Genomic DNA, 20,451 nt, shown 5'->3' with positions numbered 1-20,451 from the left:
TTTCTCAGCAATGGCCAGAGTTGCAGTGTGTTTGCTGCTGTTTCTGACTGCTGCTTCTCTCCATGCAGGGCAGCACTCTTTGGGCTCAAACATCCCAGGAATGACTCACAAGAACAGCAGCAGAACTCAGCTCCATTGTGATGCTGCTGGGAAAGAACACTCGACATTAACACTCTGCCCTGTTGCTCTTCTCCCTTGGCTGCAGTGAGATAAAATCTTATTTTGTCAGAGGGGTTGAGTAACAGGTTCATTTGGATGTCAGGAGGAGCAGCCTGTGAGCCCTCTGATCTCATCCCCCGGTGCCTGCCTGGTCTGCTGAGCCCTCTGGCTCCTCCAGTGACATTCAGTAAAATGCAGGAGGTAGCTGGGAACTGGGATGTCCATGAACCACCAGTACTTTTTTTTTTTCCTTCTTTCAAATGTAAAAGACAGTTGAAAATATGGAGAAATTCCTTTCGTGTAACATTGGGGAAAACTGGTGGAGAAAGAGGAAATTAAAGAAAACAAGGAGTGTAAATACAGACTATTAAAATGTGGGTGCTAAAAAAACCCTGATGGACTTCAGGAAATGTTGGCACACATTTATGATATTGCTGCAAGGAAGGAGTCTGTTATGGAACTGAGATTAAAGATCAACAGAAAGCAGTGAAAGGAAGCACCAGACCCCTGAGGAAAGAAGGTTACCTGGGCAAAATCTTGCCTGTATCAGGAGGAAATTGTTAGGAAAATTAACCCACAAACACCAGAGCTGTGTGCCCAAAGGAGACAGGGGAGCCCTTTGACTTTATTCCAGTCAAGGCAGAGGCCATGGGGCATCCCCTGGGGTCTCTCACATTTTTGGAGTACGCAGCCTCCTTTTTATCCCAATTTCCAGCCACATTCCCCTTCTCTCTTTCCCCCTTGGCTGAGGGACTTGAGAGGTTCAGACTTCCCAGAGCACCTGATCCCAGAGATTCCCCTCCAATGTACAACCCTCCCTTTTCATGTTTAATTCTGGTGGAATTTAGGGGTTTTCTTCCCCATTGTGTCTTTCATCTTCCAATGTCTAATTTCATGGATCAGCCAACCTACAGTTCATTTGTAAAGGCAAATCTCTTTTTCCATTCATGATTCAGTGGGATCCTTCCCATTGTTTCTTTTCTCTCCAGTGCTGGTTTTACCCACCAGCAGACCCACAGCTGGTCTGGAAAGACAAACCCACCGTTCCTCTCAAAATGCAAGGAGAGAAGTCAGCAGTTCTGCTGGCAGCTGTGCCCAGAATTCAGGGATGCTGAGGGATGCTGCAGGAGCCTGGGAGGTGTTTGGCACTGCTGCATTTCCTCAGCCCCAGGAGTGCTGGGAGTGCCTCTCCTGGGAGGAACAGGACCCAGCCCCAGGGCGGGCACTTGCTCTTCCAGGACCCGCCGCTTCCCCTGAATGTTTGGAAAGTTGTGGTTTCTGCCCACTTTGGAACAAAAACCAGCATTTATAGAATCTGCCAGCTATTGTATTTGTTGTCTCCACGCTGCTTTTATCTGGCTCCAGCAACCTGAGGTCTGAGAGAAAAGGGAACCCAGCGTCTCTCTTGCTGGGAAGAGCAAAAGAGACTCTTCTTCTCAGCGTGTTCTTCTGCCTTCCTAAATTACTCCATGACGTTATTTTAAATTCAGGATTTTGCCGTGAGGAAGTTGGTTTTATACTCTTGGTAATGAAATGGGTTTTTTGCACGGAGGGGCAAGGACATTGACTTCCTACCTGCTCTTCATCCATCTATCTATCTATCTATCTATCTATCTATCTATCTATCTCTCTATCTCTCTATCTCTCTATCTCTCTATCTCTCTATCTCTCTATCTATCATCTATCTACTTATCTATCTTTTATCTATCTATCTCTCTATCTATATCTATGTATGCATTCATCTCTCTGTCTCTCTCTCTATTTTTTTTTTAATTAACAATGGCAACAGAAAAAAGGTCCTGGTTTTTCCAGCTGTCAGGTGCAGGTTTAGTTGTGGTTAGCTGGCATTTGGGCACTTCCCAAATGAGGTTCCCAAGAGAGCCAGCAGTCAGGTGATCCTGCTCACCTCCCAGTCCTAACCCAAACCAAACCAAACCAGGAAATTTCTTGGCTCAGGGATCCAAACCTGTGATCTTTAGCTCTGGATTTCCTCCCTCTCAAGGCTAACATAACCACTAAATTAGTTTTCCAGTTTTCCTTTCTCTTAGGCTCCCGAAGTGTCCCTGAACTGCTGGAATCATTTCATGTAGACACAATGTTGGTCTCTGCAGAAACCCTTTTATAACTGCAGGCAGTGGACAACTGGTTTTGCTATGACCATTCTGTAGCCAAGGAGTTCTCCCCTTTAAAAAAACCTGAAACAGTAATCTAATTGCTAAAAAAATTAAATATAATATATATTATATAATATATAATATATAATATATAATATATAATATATAATATATAATATATAATATATAATATATAATATATAATATATAATATATAATATATAATATATAATATATAATATATAATATATAATATATAATATATAATATATAATATATAATATATAATATATAATATATGATATATGATATATGATATATGATATATGATATATGATATATAATATATATAATACCATACCATACACTATATAGTACCATACAATATATAATACCATATAATATATAATACCATATATAATATAATATAATATAATATAATATAATATAATATAATATAATATAATATAATATAATATAATATAATATAATATAATATAATATAATATAATATAATATAATATAATATAATATAATATAATATAATATAATATAATATAATATAATATAATATAATATAATATAATATAATATAATATAATATAATATAATATAATATAATATAATATAATATAATATAATATAATATAATATAATATAATATAATATAATATAATATAATATAATACAATACAATACAATACAATACAATACAATATAATATAATATAATATAATATAATATAATATAATATAATATAATATAATATAATATAATATAATATAATATAATATAATATAATACAATATAATATAATATTACAATTGTAACATAATATAATATATATTATATTATATTATATAAATATTATATAATATATATAATATATATGTATATATATGTACATATTATATGAGATTATATAAATAAAAGAATAATATAATATACTATATGATATATATAAAATGATAATAGAATAGAATAGAATAGATTATAATATATTAATTATAATATAATATTATATGATAAATATAATGCAATATAACATAACATAATATACATACATGTTAAAATAATGTAATAAACATAATATATATAATAAATATAATCTAATAAATCTAATAAATCTAATATAATCTATAATTAATATAACCTCTTGTGTTTTCTCAGCTGGATACTTTATGAAATAAATTGACAAGGAATTAGGAGAGAAGCCTTATAACCAGGCTCAGCATTAGGCATCAAGTGGAACATCTTGAACTTGTAAAATATCCATTGGGCCACTGACTTACTCAAGGGAAAGAGTAATCTTCCATTTGCCTGCCAATTTATCTGTTTTTCAATTTATTTGTCAAGTGCTGATTAGCATATCCTCCAAGACAAATTGCCTGCTGTGAGATCAGCTTTGGGATTTCTCTGAGGAGCACTGAGCCTCCCCACCTTCCCCACCTTTCTTTGCCCGTCCTGGCTCTACATTTGGTGATTATCCTTCGGGAAATACAACTCGTAAAAACCAAGAGCACAAGGCATGCTTCTGCCTGGAGAACCGTGTCAGGGTTTCCCTTGGGATTTTCACACCAGCCATAGCTGCCAGGACACTCTCCAAAGAGCACAGCACTGGGAAAATCATGATGTCATTGTGGATGCCTTGCTCATTTCCCCAGAATAAATGAACATCATCACGGAACTCCAGGAGGAAAACTTGGCTGTGCTGGAGCCATGGAGCTGTTAAAGCAGCTGAGGCTAAGGTTTGCATTCAAGTCAGGGGTTGTCTGGAGGTCACCATCATGCACTTTTTGTTTGGAAAGCACGGGTTTAAAGTGCCACACTTCAATAATTTTGCCCGTGATGAGGCTGGCTTGGCCTCTCGTCTCTGAAAGGCAGCGGAACAGATGTTTTACAGAATCACTGCAAATTCTCTCGAAATTCTAAAGCTATGAAAAGGACAAATCCTTCCCTAATTCTTCAGTTTCACAGCCTGCCCTCAATGAAAGCTGTAGGATGAAATCACCAAGATCAGCAGTGTGCTGACCCTTTCAGAGAAGGAGCTGCCAATTCTTCCTCAGGATGATTTACCCTTCTGGGCCCAGCAATTCTGCATCCTCTGAAGCACAGCAGGAGGAAGGGTGTATCCAAATGAGAGATAATTTCCAAATGCTCCTGACAAGTATTGCCCACTCCTGGCAGTTTTCAGGCTGGAGGAATGAATGATTTGCCCTGTGTTTGGAGCAGCATCCAGGGAAGGTGGAGATGCAGCAGGGAGCTGGATTTCCCTGCCATGGCTCTGGGGGTCACTGCTTTTGGGCAGCATCACCTGTGGCTCCAACACCAAGACCTGGCTGAGGAGCTGTGAGGTGTTTTGCACCAAACCCTGCAAGAAATCCTTGTCAGCTGTATTTGTCCTCAACTACAAGAAAAGGATGGAGGGGCTTGACAGCTGGCCTGCAAGCAAAGCTGGGTCCATACAAGAAATCACACCTGATGATTTTCGAGTGTTTCCATAGCAAGGAAGAAGGCAACAGATCAAAAAAGATCCATGAGAAATTTTACAAGCTAGACTCCGTGCAGAAGTAGAGGTACCTTATTAAATTTCTGTAAAACTTTTGCCAATTACATTGACATTAATTGCTTTGCACCAATGAATGTAATAAATTATTGTGATGTAGTTAATGACTTAATGTCATGCTTTGTTAAGGGTTTATAAACTGGAGAACATGCAGAATAAAAAACATTTTTCATCTTGGACCCTGATCACGTGTGTGTGTCACATCTGACCTAACAGTGACACAGGATGAAGGAGGAATTGATGAATCTGACTCCATGATCTTAGAGGGATATTATTATATTATATTATATTATATTATATTATATTATATTATATTATATTATATTACATTACATTACATTACATTACATTACATTACATTACATTACATTACATTACATTACATTATATCATATCATATCATATCATATCATATCATATCATATCATACTATACTATATTATATTATACTATATTATACTATACTATATTATACTATATTATATTATACTATATTATACTATACTATATTATACTATATTATATTACATTACATTACATTACATTACATTACATTATATTATACAAAAGAATGCTATACTAAAACTATACTAAAGAGCAGAGGAAGGATATAGACAGAAGGTTACAAAGGATGATCATGACAACTCGTGGCTGCTTCCAGAGCCCCGACATGGGTGGCTGTCATTGGTCATTATGTAAAAACAATTCACATGAAACCAATCAAACAACCACCTGTTGGACAAACAATCTCCAGACCACATTCCAAAGCAGCAAAACAGGGAGAAGCAAACAGATAATTACTGCTTTCATTTTTCTCTGAGGCTTATCAGCTTCCCAGGAGAAGAAATCCTGGCGAAAATGGGATTTTTCAGGAAATATGGGAGTGACAGAGCTGCACGAGGAGTGGGGTAACAGACACATTTCCAGTCCTCACCACTGGCAGTGCACAAATGTGGTTGGATTTCCTGCTGACTGTGTGGCCATCAGAAACTGCCTCATGCCTTAAAAGTGGGATCCCTCACTGCCACCCTGCAGAGACAAACTGACAGATTTTTCAATTTTTCAGCAGAGGCACTGCATTGCCAGGAAGCATCACCTCCTGCTTTCAGGAGCTTGAGGAGCTGTGTCACGCCTGCCATTAGTTTTGGGTGTCTGGAGTATATTCTGCTCCTTTTTGGTGACCTATCTCACCCCCCTCTGCCCTCAAGGGTAAGTTTATCATGACCTTATCAGGCTCATGGTGTGGTTTTTGGGGTGTCCTGTGCAGAGCCAGGGGTTGGGCTTCAGGGATCCTTGTGGATTCCTCAGGATATGCTGTGGTTCTGTGGTTCCATCTGTAAGGACCAGTTCTAGGCAAACCCCATCTGCTTTTCTCTAGAATTGTACCTACAGTGCCTCCACGGGTGTTTGTTCTCTAATTATATTCAGGATTTTCCTGGTGCATTATGTGGAGCTAATTTTTCCTTCCTCACAATACAAAGCTCCATTTGTGTTTCACTTTCTTTGTTTAAAACCACAGCACCCCCTTTTCACTCCTGTGTGCCCTGCCCTGATTTTTTTGGTGAAGGACCATGGGTGCTCACAGAGCTCCTTCTGCATAAAGTGATTGTGAATTTCTTTTGCCAGCAAGGAACATTATTCTCCTTGGTGCTTTTCTTTCATTCACCACTCTTTGGTCTTTTTAAATTTTTTTTTTTTCCCCACAGCTTCTGGTTTATTTCTGATCTGCACAGCCATTGAAGATGTATTTTATTTCAGATGATGGTATCATTGATCAAGAGCCTCTCTCATTCAATGGCTGGGCCAAAACGTCACATTAAATTTTTATTGGTCGAGTAATGTTAATTCTGAAGACAGGCTCATCTTGTGAACATGTGTGGTTTCAACTGAGTCCTTTCCTCTGGTTATTAATCATCAGGAAAAACCTCAGTGCTTTATTCTGCCTCTTTTTCTACAGGCCAACAACCAAAGCCTTAATTTTCTTTTTGAAAATACGCTCAGCTACAACAACTCCTCCACCTCTGCAGTGTCACAGGCTGCAGAATTTATTCCCCAATAATGAAGCAGAGTTTCTCCCAGCTGGTGATGCAGGAGGAGCAGAGTGATTTCAGCACCCACAGGGTTTCTGGGCCTTGGGGCAGCTCTTTGGGCTGTGTTTTCCAGCCACACTGATCACTTAAATCCTGGATTCCCTGTTCCTGCATGGGGAAAAGCCAGAAAGCTGCAGTCTGGGATCATAAATCTGGAAGCATTCACAAGCATTAAGTTCACCTCAAGAAAAAGCAAAGGGGGGAGAAAAATTAAAAAAAAAAGAAAGAAAGAGAAGAAAAGGAGCTTGTACAATGACAGATTATGTTTGTACATCTCTCCCAGCATTTGTTTCAGCATTATTAGCAAGTAGGGTTTGATTGAAACCCTGCTTATTATTTTGCTTGGTTGGGATCCAATGTTCAGTGAGGCAGTTGCTCACAGCCAAGGTTAGCAATTTGTAGGAGAGTGGGACTTACACACTCTGCTTTTTGCATGGGCTTTGCACTTTTTCTTTTAAAAGTGTGTTTTTCTTGTTCATCTTTCCACTCCCAAGCCACTGTTTTCAGATTTTTCAGCTACCCTGTTTTCTTTCTTCCCCACAGGTACCACCCTCTCTTTTACTTTCAATAATGTGTACTTCTGAAAGATTTATTTTGGAGTTGTTTTATAAAACAGGTGGATGCAAATATAAGAGAATAAATACAAAAATACAGAAGTGGTGTGATTCTTTTTCTGGCTTTTTCCCCATTTATGTATCAAATATCCATATAGTGATTGCAAAAGCAATTCAGGATGACTTCATGTCATTCTGGAGAGCCTCCCCAGGGACGTGGAGAAGCCTCTGTCCCTGAAATTGTTCAAAAAATGAGTGGATGTGCCAGGGCACTACATGGTGTTGGAGTTCTGGATGCTGAGAATTTCAGAGTTTCTGTGCTGACAGACTCTGACCCCCAAGAGAACACTGCATTTGACTTGAGGCCGTAGAACAACCTTCCAAAAGTGATTAATAACACTAGGATTTCAGGTGTGTAGTTAATTTACAAGTGTGTAATGACACAGGGTAGAAAACTTAGTTTAAGGTTTTAGAATACAGTAATATATAATTATAATATATTAATAATATATATTAATATGTATGATAATATTATATAATAATTATATATCAATACATTGTATAATAATATATTAATTATTATATATATAATAATATATAATATATAATATATATAATAATATATATATATATAAAATAATATATAAACACCAAGATAGAGGTTCTAGAACAAAAGCTAATCCTTCTTCTTTACCTTCTTCTTCCTTCTGCCTCATGATTTTGAGCAATATTTTGTAATTGAACAAAAAAGTCCTCCTTGTGGACTTTGAGTAGTTGGTTATTAGGTTAAAAGCGAAAATAATTCAAGTGCCACACCTTAATTAAGGAGTTTAACCTTAAAAGACCTTGCAGGAAAAAACAGCTGTTTGGTACCTTGCTAGTAGAATACAGCAAAACTCATTACTTGTGAACCTATAACATATATAACATATATAAAAACAGCTCCATAACATATATAACACATGTAAAAAAGTAAAAAAAGTAAACATTTGAGTCTAAACACAAAATACAATTTCAAGAATTTTTAATCCCAACCTCAAAAAAAAAAACCAAACCAAAACCCAACCAAAAAAACCCCCAAAAAAGCCCCGCAAAAATACAAAAAAACCCCCAAACCCAAACAAAAATTAAAATAAACAACAACAAAAAAAACCCCAAACTAAACCAAACAATATAGTTTAGTGGACATGGGGGTGTTCAGGGGAATCTTGGACTTCCTGGTCTTGGAGGCCTTTTCCAACCCTAATGATTCCCTGATGGAGTGACTGTGCCACTGAGTTTCTTCAGTGAGCAGCTTCCCTCGTGGCACTTCCCCTCCCTGGGAAAACCCAGCCCAGGGAAAGCTCAGAGCCTGCAGACTCAGGGCAGGGCTGCCTGCTGCTCCTGCAGTCCATGAAAATCTCATTTCCAGCCTTTGGTTTGCAGCACAGAGAGAAGGAACACCCCTGGGAGAGCTCAGAGCTGCCCCAGCGGGACAGGGCAGCCCCTGTGCAGGGGAAGGAAAGAGAAGGATGGACACGAGGTGGGAGGAGGAACAGGATTGCTGGGACGTGCCTTGAGCTGTTTGATTTTCCAGCAGCAGCCTCAGGACAGGGCTGTGACAGTGGGAAGGTGCCAGCAGCTCACGTCCCAGGCAGCAGACACAGAACTCGAGGTCACAGATCACTCTGGAAGGTTTTTCACCAGTCACACAGAGCAGAAGCACGCTGACAGTGGTTCCACCCAGCACTGTGAGCACAGGTACCTTGGGTTAAACAATGCTGCTTATTTCAAATCCAGCACTGCTTGTGAGCCTCCAACACAACGCACAGAGCTCCATTATTAAGCTTAAAACTTCCTAATATCTCGCTTGATAAATTTTCCTGCAGCTTGGGGAGTTATTCCAGACATCCATTAATACACAGACCATGGTTCTATTTGTCCTTGCTTCTCTACATTTTACACAATTTTTCTGCTGGCCAATCTCGTGCTGCTGCTCAGCTCCAATCTCAGCTCTGCTGTCTCTGAGGCCTCCTGCAGCTTCCCAAACCCCTCTGGTTTTGTGGATTCCCACAAGAAGGAACATTCCTGGAGAGCTCAGAGCTGCCCAGCAGGACAGGGCAGCCCCTGGGGTGGGTCACTGTGCAGGAGAAGGAAAGAGAAGGCTGGACACATGGTGGGAGGTGGTGGGTATGCCTTGGGATTTCAGCTTTTAAATTCTTCATTCTTTGTGTGTCAGTGATGGAGAGACGGGGACACTGACTGGGTGATCAGAATCCCATTTTATTGTGGGGTACAGACACTCATATACTATTTCAGGGAGACCAGTAATGTGTACCACAGGGATTAGGTTACAATCACAAACTTATGCATACAACATCATCTCTTGCTTGCAGAGTTTGATGGGATTTTCTTTTTCCAGTAAACCTGTCTGATTGAACCTTCTTGCAATCCAGGTCTGATTTTCAAAGTTCCATTTGCTTTTGCCAAGATGTCCTGTTATCAAATATCTTATGTTAACCCAGTCTAGAGTCCCTGATCTGTCTTGTGTCCCCCAACATTCCAATATTTGTGCTCCTGCAGTTCCTCAGTGCAAACTCCAAACTCCACATTCAGTGTCAGCTGCTGCTGTCCCATTCTGGGCAGGCACAGCAATTCCTCTCCAGGCCTGGCAGCCAAGGACACCTCACTGCCCCAGGGCCAGAAATGCAAACAAAAGGGAGCTGGGGGCAAACTGGGGCTAAATGACTTCATTAGCTGAAGCTGGAATTGGGAGATTAACCCCCAATATGAAAATGGATCAAACTTGTATAAATAACTCGTCACCGATTGTTCATTTTGGGTGTAGTCCCTGGATGGGCTTTGCCTGCCCAAAATGCACCCGAAGGCTCTTCAATAAATATAACAGCTTTTTATTCACTTATTTTTTTCCCTGCCTTCTGTTTTCAGGTAGCCCCACAAGGCAGCAGTGGCTGTGGCAAAGGTGGTCATATTACTCCAGATCACTTCTCCATGCACTGCTCCTCAGCATACCAGAGAAAATTGAATTCCACTCTCCACCCATGTTTTGTTTGCCTCCAGACCACGCAGTTATCCTGTTCACCTCCTTCTGGCACCTCGCATCAGAGAGCTGAGTATGGGTATTTTATTTTAGCAGGTTTACAGTCCCATGTTAACATCTGGTTCCTCTGCTGCCTCAGTGATTATTGCCCATTTCCTGACTGTATAATTCTTTCCCCTCAGCTGCTTGCTGCAGTTACCACAGAGTGTTTTATTGCAGAGGTGACTATTTGATAACTACAACAGTGGAAATGGTAGATCTGGAGTACAAAATGCATCTGCTGCTCAGCAAAGGGTGACTTGTGGTTCCTAAATCCTTGTAACCCCTGCTATACCCTTCGTGGTGATAATATGGGAATTGTGGTTGTGCTGGGAAGTGCTGTGAGGCATGATAGCTACTGGGTATGGTGAGAAAAATTGCAGCATTGGTCTATTTTCAAACATCTTGACAGTTTTATGGCTTAGTGGTTACCATGGGCTGCTTTTTCCTTGTCATTCTTAAAATCAATTCTTAAAAGGATTAATTTTTAAAATTAAAATTAAATTTAATTCTTAAAAGGATTCTCCTTTGCTTTGTGTTTCTGTGGCACCCAACACTACCCACCTGGTAGAAATTTGGGTGCTGGAAGACATCACAAACATTCTTTTCAACTCCTCTGCCACATCACAGGGCTGAGGAGGAGAAGATTGGGCAGGGCTGAGTTGGGGAGGACTCACCCAAACCCCAAGTACACACAGGGGCCTGTTAGCTCCAGAGTTCTTCAGTTGCAAATAGGTAAAACCTTAAAAAAAAAAAGGCCTTGTAAAATCATGGCTGAGGCCTGCTACTCATACTGAGTATGACTAACAACTGGCCTGAGAAATACCCATGAGAAAATAAATTTCTGTTTGTAGAAATAATTCTATACCCGTGAAAGAAATAATGTAAATGTCTTTAGGATAAAAATTTTTAACAAACACGTGCACTAGTAACTACTAACCAAGAAACCAGATAACAAGTTGCCAACCAAGTAGAATCAAACACCATATAAATATGACTTTTATGGCTTATAAATATGGCATTTAAAAAAGCCATATAAATATAAATTGTAAATAATAAAAACAGACTGTTACTACATAAAAAAAAGATATGTTGGCCATCTCTACTGTGACACTCTTTCTTTTGGTGAAATGTGCTCTGAAAACAGAATCACTGAGGTTGGGAAAGACCTCCAAAATCATCGAGGCCCGTGGCATTCACATTCTCTGCAAAATTCCCTTTGCCCAGGATTTTTCTCCTGGGAAGCTGAGGAGCCTCAGAGAAAAAGGAAAACAATTTTTCTCTCATTTGCTTCTCCTGTGTTGTGCTCATGTGGAATGTGTTTGGAGATTGTTCACCCACAGGTGATTGTTCCATTGCATTCTGCTGGGAGCTGTTTTCACTCTTTGGGCAGTCAGGGCCAAGCTGTGTCAGGGCTCTGGAGAGGGTCAGGAGTTTTCATTATTATCTTTTAGCCTTCAGTAAGCATCCTTTCTGTATTCTTTAGTATAGTATAGTATTCTTTAATATAATATAGTATCATAAAATAATAAATTAGCCCTCTGAGCACATGGATTCAGATTCATCATTCCTTCCTTTGTCAGGACATTCCCAGCAAATACAACAGACCCCAACCTTCAGAGGATCCCCACCTGATCATCCACCCCAGAGCCATGCCCAGCCATTCCTTGAACACCCTTTTGTTGCCACCACCTCCCTGGCCAGCCCCTTCCAGCGCCCTTCAGTGAAGAAATTCTTCCTGACGTCCAACCTGAGCCTCCCTGGGTGCATTTGAGGCCATTTCCTCTTGATGAAACAGGCACACTAACAGATTTCCTCCTTTGAAGAGCTGTCAATCACTCATTCCAGCCTGTCATTCACACAGGCTCAGCCTTGAGCCTGTCATGGTCTTATCAGCTCCACATTTATCTGAATGGCTGCACCTCTTTCCTTGACCTTTGGGCTGTTCTAATAAGAAGTTTATGCAGAACAAGCTGAGCTACACCCTCATTTTGTATTGTTTTTTCTGCTGCTGGGTTGCAGGAAGGTTTTCCTGAAGAATCCAGGCTATGCAAAGTGGCCTGTACTCTTGTCTTGGTGTGAAAAGCCAGGTGTCTGCTGAGGAAGGCAGGAGCCTCCCTGGAAATGGAAAATGCAAAGTCCCTCCCTCTGAATTATTGTTATTTAGAAATTAAGGGGCTCTTAGGCAAAAATATGGGAATAACAGTTCTTTACCAGGACAATTAACAATATAAATGCAATAGTACAAAAAAACCAAAACAAACCAGTGCCAGAGTCAGAGCATGCCCTGGCCCCCTGTGTGTCAGGGTGGTGGCACAGTCCCATCCCAGGGTGGTGGCACAGTCCCATCCCATCCCAGGGGGTGGCACAGTCCCATCCCATGGTGGTGGCACAGCCCCATCCCAGGTGGTGGCACAGTCCCATCCCAGGGGGTGGCACAGTCCCATCCCAGGGTGGTGGCACAGTCCCATCCCAGGGTGGTGGCACAGTCCCAGGGTGGTGGCACAGTCCCATCCCAGGGTGGTGATGGCACAGTCCCAGGGTGGGGGCACAGTCCCATCCCAGGGTGGCACAGTCCCATCCCAGGGTGGTGGCACAGTCCCATCCCAGGGTGGCACAGTCCCATCCCATGGTGGTGGCACAGTCCCAGGGTGGTGGCACAGTCCCATGGTGGTGGCACAGTCCCATCCCAGGGGGTGGCACAGTCCCATGGTGGTGGCACAGTCCCATCCCAGGGTGGTGGCACAGTCCCATCCCAGGGTGGTGGCACAGTCCCATCCCAGGGTGGTGGTGGCACAGTCCCATCCCATGGCGGTGGCACAGCCCCATCCCATGGTGGCACAGCCCCATCCCATGGGGTGGCACAGCCCCATCCCATGGCGGTGGCACAGTCCCATCCCATGGGGGCTCAGCCCTCCTGCAGTCCCAGCTGTGGCTCTGCTGCAGCAGGATCCTGCACAAGGGGGGAGTTTTCCTCTGCAGCTGCAGGGCTGCTGGAGATGGGCCTGCTCTCCCTCTGGGAATGCAGGGCAGGAGAAAGCTGCTCCTCTGGGAATGCAGGGGGCAAAGGCTGCCGTGCTGTCCCAACCCCCAGATTGTATCCAGGTAGGAATGCTTGGCTCCTGCCCTGGGCACAGCATCTCCCCATGGGATGATGGAATTTGATCAGCCCTGCAGGGACACTCAGTGGGCATGGACAGAAGGTAATTAATAATGAATGGCCATGGACAGCAGAGATCTCCTGCAGGGAGGGTTGGCTGTGAGAGAGATAAAGAAAATGCCCCATGAGCAGAGGAGAACTGCCCCAGCTCTGAGAGATGGGAATAGAGCACACACCTCAGCCACATCTTGTAACCTAAGACAACTCTGGAAAAGCCTTTGGTCCATGTGGAGCCCCTGACTCCCCTGTCAGTCCCTCCTGCTGCCCTGCACCACACCCCTCACCTCATTTTTTTGTTTCCAGCTCTGTGATATCTTCCAGCACTGACCTCACTCTGTTTTCACTGACCACAGGTGGACAGTCTGGCCAAGGGACACACCCAGGCCAGAGGGGTTTGTGGAGGTGGTGCAGCACCTCTCAGGTGTAGCCATGATATTTTATGAAAAATCCTTTCCTTGGGATTTTTCCTCCTGAGAAGCTGAGAGGCCTCAGGAACAAAGTGTAAACCATGCTTGTTTGCTGCTGTGGGATGCAACAGGTGGGTCTGTGGTTGGTCTCATGTGGTTGTTTCTAATTAATGGCCAATCCCAGTCCAGCTCTCCAGACTGTCTCGGTCAGTCCGAGCCTTTGTTGTCATTCTTTTTCTATTTATTTTAGATCATTAATTTTTGTATTTTAGATTATTATTATTTTTAGATTATTATTTTTCTATTCTTAGCTAAGCCTTCTGATGAAATCCTCTCTTCTATTCTTTCAGTATAGTTTTAATATAATATATATCATAAAATAATAAATCAGCCTTCTGAAACATGGAGTCAACATTCTCATCTCTTCCCTCATCCTGGGACCCCTGTGAACACCACCACAGAAAATGAGTCAGTCAGCTTCTCCAGGTCCTTGTTTCCCCCTACCCTACCCTCAGTGAATGCTTAGGTTGGTGGTTTTGTCCCTTGTCCTTCTTCCAGGCACTACAAGTTTTAGGAGCCTGCAGTTCAAGCAGCTCAGATTTGGAGACTTTTGTAATTTAGTGCTGGAAATGCTGCTCTGAGGCAGTTCAACCATTAAAGTCCTTAACTAGCTATCAGGCAAAACTGCAGGGCACCTGTCAGGCAGCTGTGCAAGGAAGAAAAAAAAGTTAATTTTTAAATTTTAGTAGTGAAATAGTCCCACAAAATACCTAAAGTGTGCTTGCAGCCACTGATTTGTTCCCATGGGGTGCAGGGGAAGATGCTGCTCCTTTTTTTTAGAGGGAGGAATTGCTGCACAGCACTAAGCACTCAGTGCTGTCTGTGATGAGACCAATACAGCATTTCTGACAGCAACTACATTATTTTTCCTATCATTTTTTTTGCATTATTTTTTTCAAATACGCAAGAACCCGCACATATTAATGTACATATTTGTACATTATTTGTACATATTGCATATATGTAATTATTTGTAATTACAGATTGTAAATATTACAATTATTTGTATATTATTTGTAGATATTAAAGTCTATACATTATGTGCATCCAGCTTTTTCAGGAAAACCTCCAAGGCATCTTCCACGAGCTAGAAATGTGCAAACCCCAGCATGGGCCAGCCAGGCTGTCAGTATCCATTATTTCAGTGGATCTTTGGGAACATTTTTCTTAAGAATTCTGGTTCTGCAAAAGGGGGAATTAGAAAGGGTCCATTTGGGATGGTAAAGGATGCTTCATAAAATTACAGTGGCAAAACCCCCAAGTATATGGAGTGTACATTTGAAAAAAAAAAAGCCTTCTCCACAGTAGTACAGCACATTAGTTTTAAAAATAACTTTCAGTATGTATTCGTGTTAGAAACATTTATACAGGGTACCTTATCAGAATTTAAAGCTTTTTTTTTGTTGCCTTTTTGGTCGGATTAAGTTACTAATGTTACTATTTGAATAAATCAGCCCCTGGACTCCTTTCATGTACGATAAATGGTATCTCTTGCCAGAAGTATAACATGATTTAACAGTTGTGCTTCATACCATACATCTCTGCAAGCTGGAAATCTAGATGATAAATGGTGTGATAAACATTGGAGAGGCACCAAATTCCAAGGAGATTACTATTGCCTCTGCTAAATAAAACTAAATGGGAAAAAATCTACTTTATGTTAGCTTTCCTTTGAAACTGACAGGGAAATAGTGAAAGGAGGTTGGATTGCAGTCAGGCTTTCTCCTCAGTTGTTTCACCATGTCCTTTTGTCACAGCCACTCCAAATGTGTTTCCTCCACAGAAATCCTTGTGAAACCCTAGCTGGGAGTGGGATGCCCCGTTCACACCGGGTTTGTTTCAGAAAATCCTCTTTTCCAGACATGTGCTCACACTCTCCTCCACCCCTTTAAACAATGCTGTCATTAATTTTTCTCCCCTTTCCAAAGGTGATGGCTTTGAGATTCACAGTTGCAGTTCCCTTTCTTCTGCTGGCAGCAGATCTGTAGTTTTTATATCAGTCTGGCTTGTTCAATCTCCTGCCTGGAATAATTTCATTATTATTATTTTTTTTTTTACTAAAGAGCAAATACTTGTGAGAACCAGCAGTGAGGTATTGTTACTTTAAGTGATGCTGACTTTTCCTGGAGGGTTCCAACGCCAGGATGCTCATTGGCTACCAGACTAATTTCTTTACACTGCAAACGATGCCCAGGGGTGAAATAACATGAATACTGAGGCAAATTTTCCAACATGTGTTCTTTAAAACTCCCCCCTGAGCTGGGAGAATGACCTTTGGTGAACAAATGTTCTTTCACCCTCAGTGTTCAAAACTAATAATGTTTTAGTACTCTTACATGATTAATTCATAGGTTTTCTTTTCAACACAGCAATTCCTGGTCTCTGCCTTTCTTGTGGCCTCACATTTGAGGCAACTTGTTTTCCAAGCCTGTCAATGCTTTATTCAGTTGTTTGGGATTTTGGTGCACGGCTTAGGTAGGACTTGGTTTGCACTCACATGCAACATTTTTAGCTCTCACAGGGAACTTGTCCAGCACCAGCTGCTCACCAGCAGCAGCTAACTCTGCCCAATCCTCGGGCTGCAGGCAGTGAACTTTCACATGGTTGTGCTGAGTTTGTACCCTACAAAATAAAAAAACCCCAGAGCCACCCAAGACAGAGGATGAGGAAGCCACGGTCATTAAGAGAGGCTGCCACCTTAGAGATAAAAGAGAATAAACCACCCAAAAAGAGGGGCCCAGAGAAGGATGGGGAGACTCCAGACTCAGTTATCAGCTCTGGTAAAAACCATTGTGGAAGGGTTGGAGGTGTTGGGTTGTGAGGATATGAGTGCCCAGGGATTTCTTTGGTTGAGATCCCTCTTTGGAGGCACTCAGCTCAAACTCTTCATGGGGGAATCTCTCTTTCAGGTAGTCAGTTCAGCAGAAATCTGGAGTTGAGCCCTGTTGTGGTGGTGGCTGTGAGTGATTTCCCTGGCACAGTGCAGCTGTCTCTGATCAGATCTTTAATAGCTACAGCACAAGAGTTGTTTTCAATAAACTCAGCTTTAGCCCTTCAAAAGATGAGCCCCTGAGCCCTGTTTCCCTGTAGTGCTGGTCCTTACAGCTTGCCAAAGGGTTTGCAGGCTGGGAAGATCCCTGAGTAACATCCTGAATTTCCCAGCAGGGAATGAAAAGCCATTCCCTGTACACGGCTTTTCATGGCAATGAGCACTTTCTACTACAAACTTTTCCCTCACCTGGCAAGTAGTTGATCTTCACAACCTTAATCATTCTGTGACTCTATTTAAAAAACATGGCAGGAGGAAAGCTGCAGGTTCTTCCTTTTTTTCTTTCATTCTTTTTGTTGTCTTAAAGCAGAAGAATAGCAAAGGTGATATATGTAATAGATATGATATCCCTGAGTGTGAGCTGAGGGGGCAAAAAGCTTCCCCAATTCTCCTCAGGTTTTCCTGCTCTCATCTACCAGCATGTGCATAATTTAAGTCTGCCTTAGGTGAAGTGGCAATTGCTTTCTTGTGCTGAACCCCATTTAGTTTTTGTTAATTATGCCATTGTTTACTGTCCAGCAAGGAGGGGAGCTGGAAGACAGGAGTGATGTGTGTATTTCTGCGTCCTTTCACTTCTGAGCTGCTCTAGACTCTCTGATAGAAGGTTTCACTTGCTCAGATTTCATTACAGCCTTTGCTCAGCACTCACAGGATTCCTCTTTGAAGGGCCTGAAGCACAGCTCAAAAACCCACAGGCTCTGCCAAGACATTTTCCTGGATGGCTTTTATGTTGCTTATAATTCATGTCTATTCTTTTGACCAAAATGCTTCCCTTTCTCTAAGGTTTACAAAATTAATTATTCTGAGTAATTATTTATCTCAATTTTTGTTGTTGTTGTTTTTTTTTTGTTTGTTTTGTTTTGGTTTTTTTAGTACCATCTTTGTTCACTTGGTGTGTATTAAAGAGGAAACCTGCTCAGTTAGACTTTGCCTTTACAGGTCCATGTGTGTTTCTCTCCTGCATCTCTACACTTGCAGCCTTTTTTAAATGTGATGTCAATTACCTCCAATAAATTTAATGCATTTACATCCCCCAAACCAAACCCAGTGATGGCTGCATCTGGTGGTACAGCGTCAGATGGCATTTAATGTGTCTGGTCTGTGGGAAATTAAAAAAAAAAATTAAAATAGCTCTGTGTTGGCATAAACCTTTACCCCTTCTCATGGATGGAACGTTTCCTTGGACCTGTTTTCAAAAGAAGAGTGATGCAGCACAAGGCCCCTCAGCACTGGCCACAGGCATCTGGATGGTTTTTGCTGTGCAAACGGGATTTTGGCTGCAGAGTGGAGGAGCCCTGAGCCCTGTGGCTTCTGTCCTGGCTGTCTGTAGGGTGGGCTGCTGGCCCAGAACCAGGCAGCTGCTTTCCCTCAAAGCACTTGATGAAATCAAAACGTTCTAAGGGAGCATGCTGATCTCATGGAACAGACATTTTTCTAAAGGAAAAAGCCAGGTTGGAAAATTTCCTGCTCTAATTGGAGTGCTCCCCTCCAGAACACGGCTTTTGACTTTTCCTGTGGGAAGTTATGGGAGCTCCATCTCTGGCAGTGAGGGGATTGTCAATATAAATAAAGAGAGATAAAGCCTTTGCATATGTGTTGCACTCTACCTATCCAACCCTGCTCTCCTTAGACTGTGATGAGCAGCCCTTATCCATTGAGGTGGCTTAGAATTTACTGAAATTAGCAATTTATTCGAGTCTCTGTGACTGCAAAAGCCATTGTTTACTCCACTAAAGCATTTCAGGTTATTCCAGAGCCATCCCCAAGCTGAAGGCTGTGTCTCACTCAGCATCCCTGCTCCAGAGAGGAGGGTGCACACAAGGGCTGAACTGTCCTGTGGGTCCAACAGGTGATTTTGAGATTTGGGGTGAATACCATGTATTTGGGGTGAATACCATGGATAACTGTGGGTTCTCTGCTTGTTTTTCTGCTCTGTCAGGGTCAGGATTGAAGGCACTCAAGATAATGGCTCATGCTCAGACTCAGATGTTTATTGTTTTTTATCAATGTTACAGCCTCACAGCTGTGAGTCTTTCATTAGCATGGCACAAAATGCCCAACTATCTCTTGTTACAAGGTCTTTTAGGGCTAAAATGTCCAATTAAGGACTGACACCTAACTTGTTTTCCTTTTTAACCCAATAACTGATCACTCAAAGCTTGAAATGAGGACTTTTCTGCCCAATTACAAAACACCACCCAAACCCACGGAGAAGAGGGAAGAAGGTTAAGAAGAACAACCTGTCCCAAGCCTAACACCTCCATCTTGCTTCATATTTATTTCTATATTCTAAAACCCCCAACTCTAAGTTTTCTACCCTGTGAGATCACACACTTCTAACCAACTCCACACCTGTAATTCCAGTACTATCAATCAATTTTTTAAACCCTCTCCACAGCCTCAGGTCAGATGCAGGGTTCTCCTTTGGGTCTGTGCCTTTCAGCACAGAAAGTCTGAAATTCTCAGCATCCAGGGTTCCAGCAGATAAGGAGAGGGGAACACAGAATCTCATCAAGAGCACACGGGGAAATGGCCTCAAATGCACCCAGGGAGGCTCAGGTTGGACGTCAGGAGGAATTTCTTCACTGAAGGGCACTGGAAGGGGCTGCCCAGGGAGGTGGTGGCAACAAAAGGGTGTTCAAGGAATGGCTGGGCATGGCTCTGGGGTGGATGATAAGGTGGGGATCTCCTGGAGGTTGGGATCTGTTGTATTTGCTGGGAATGTCCTGACAAAGGAAGGAATGATGAATCTGACTCCATGTGCTTTAATAAATTAGAGTATCATAAAATAATAAATTAGCCTTCTTTAGGCTAATTTATTATTTTAGGCTAATTTATTATTTTATGATACTCTATTATTTTATTATAAAGGCTAATTTATTATTTTATGATACACTAATTTATTAAAGAATACTATATCAACTATACTAAAGAATACAGAAAAGATGCTTACTGAAGGCTAAAAGATAATAATGAAAATTCGTGACTCTCTCCAGAGCCCTGACACAGCTTGGCCCTGACTGCCCAAAGAGTGAAAACAACTCCCAGCAGAATGCAATGGAACAATCACCTGTGGGTGAACAATCTCCAAACACATTCCACATGAGCACAGCACAGGAGAAGCAAATGAGAGAAGAATTGTTTTCCTTTTTTCTCTGAGGCTCCTCAGCCTCTCAGGAGGAAAATCCTGGGCAAAGGGAATTTTTCAGAGAA

Source organism: Fringilla coelebs (assembly GCF_963513975.1).
Source record: "Fringilla coelebs genome assembly, chromosome: Z".
Lineage (NCBI taxonomy): Eukaryota > Metazoa > Chordata > Aves > Passeriformes > Fringillidae > Fringilla > Fringilla coelebs.
Note: the sequence above shows the minus strand (reverse complement) of the source record.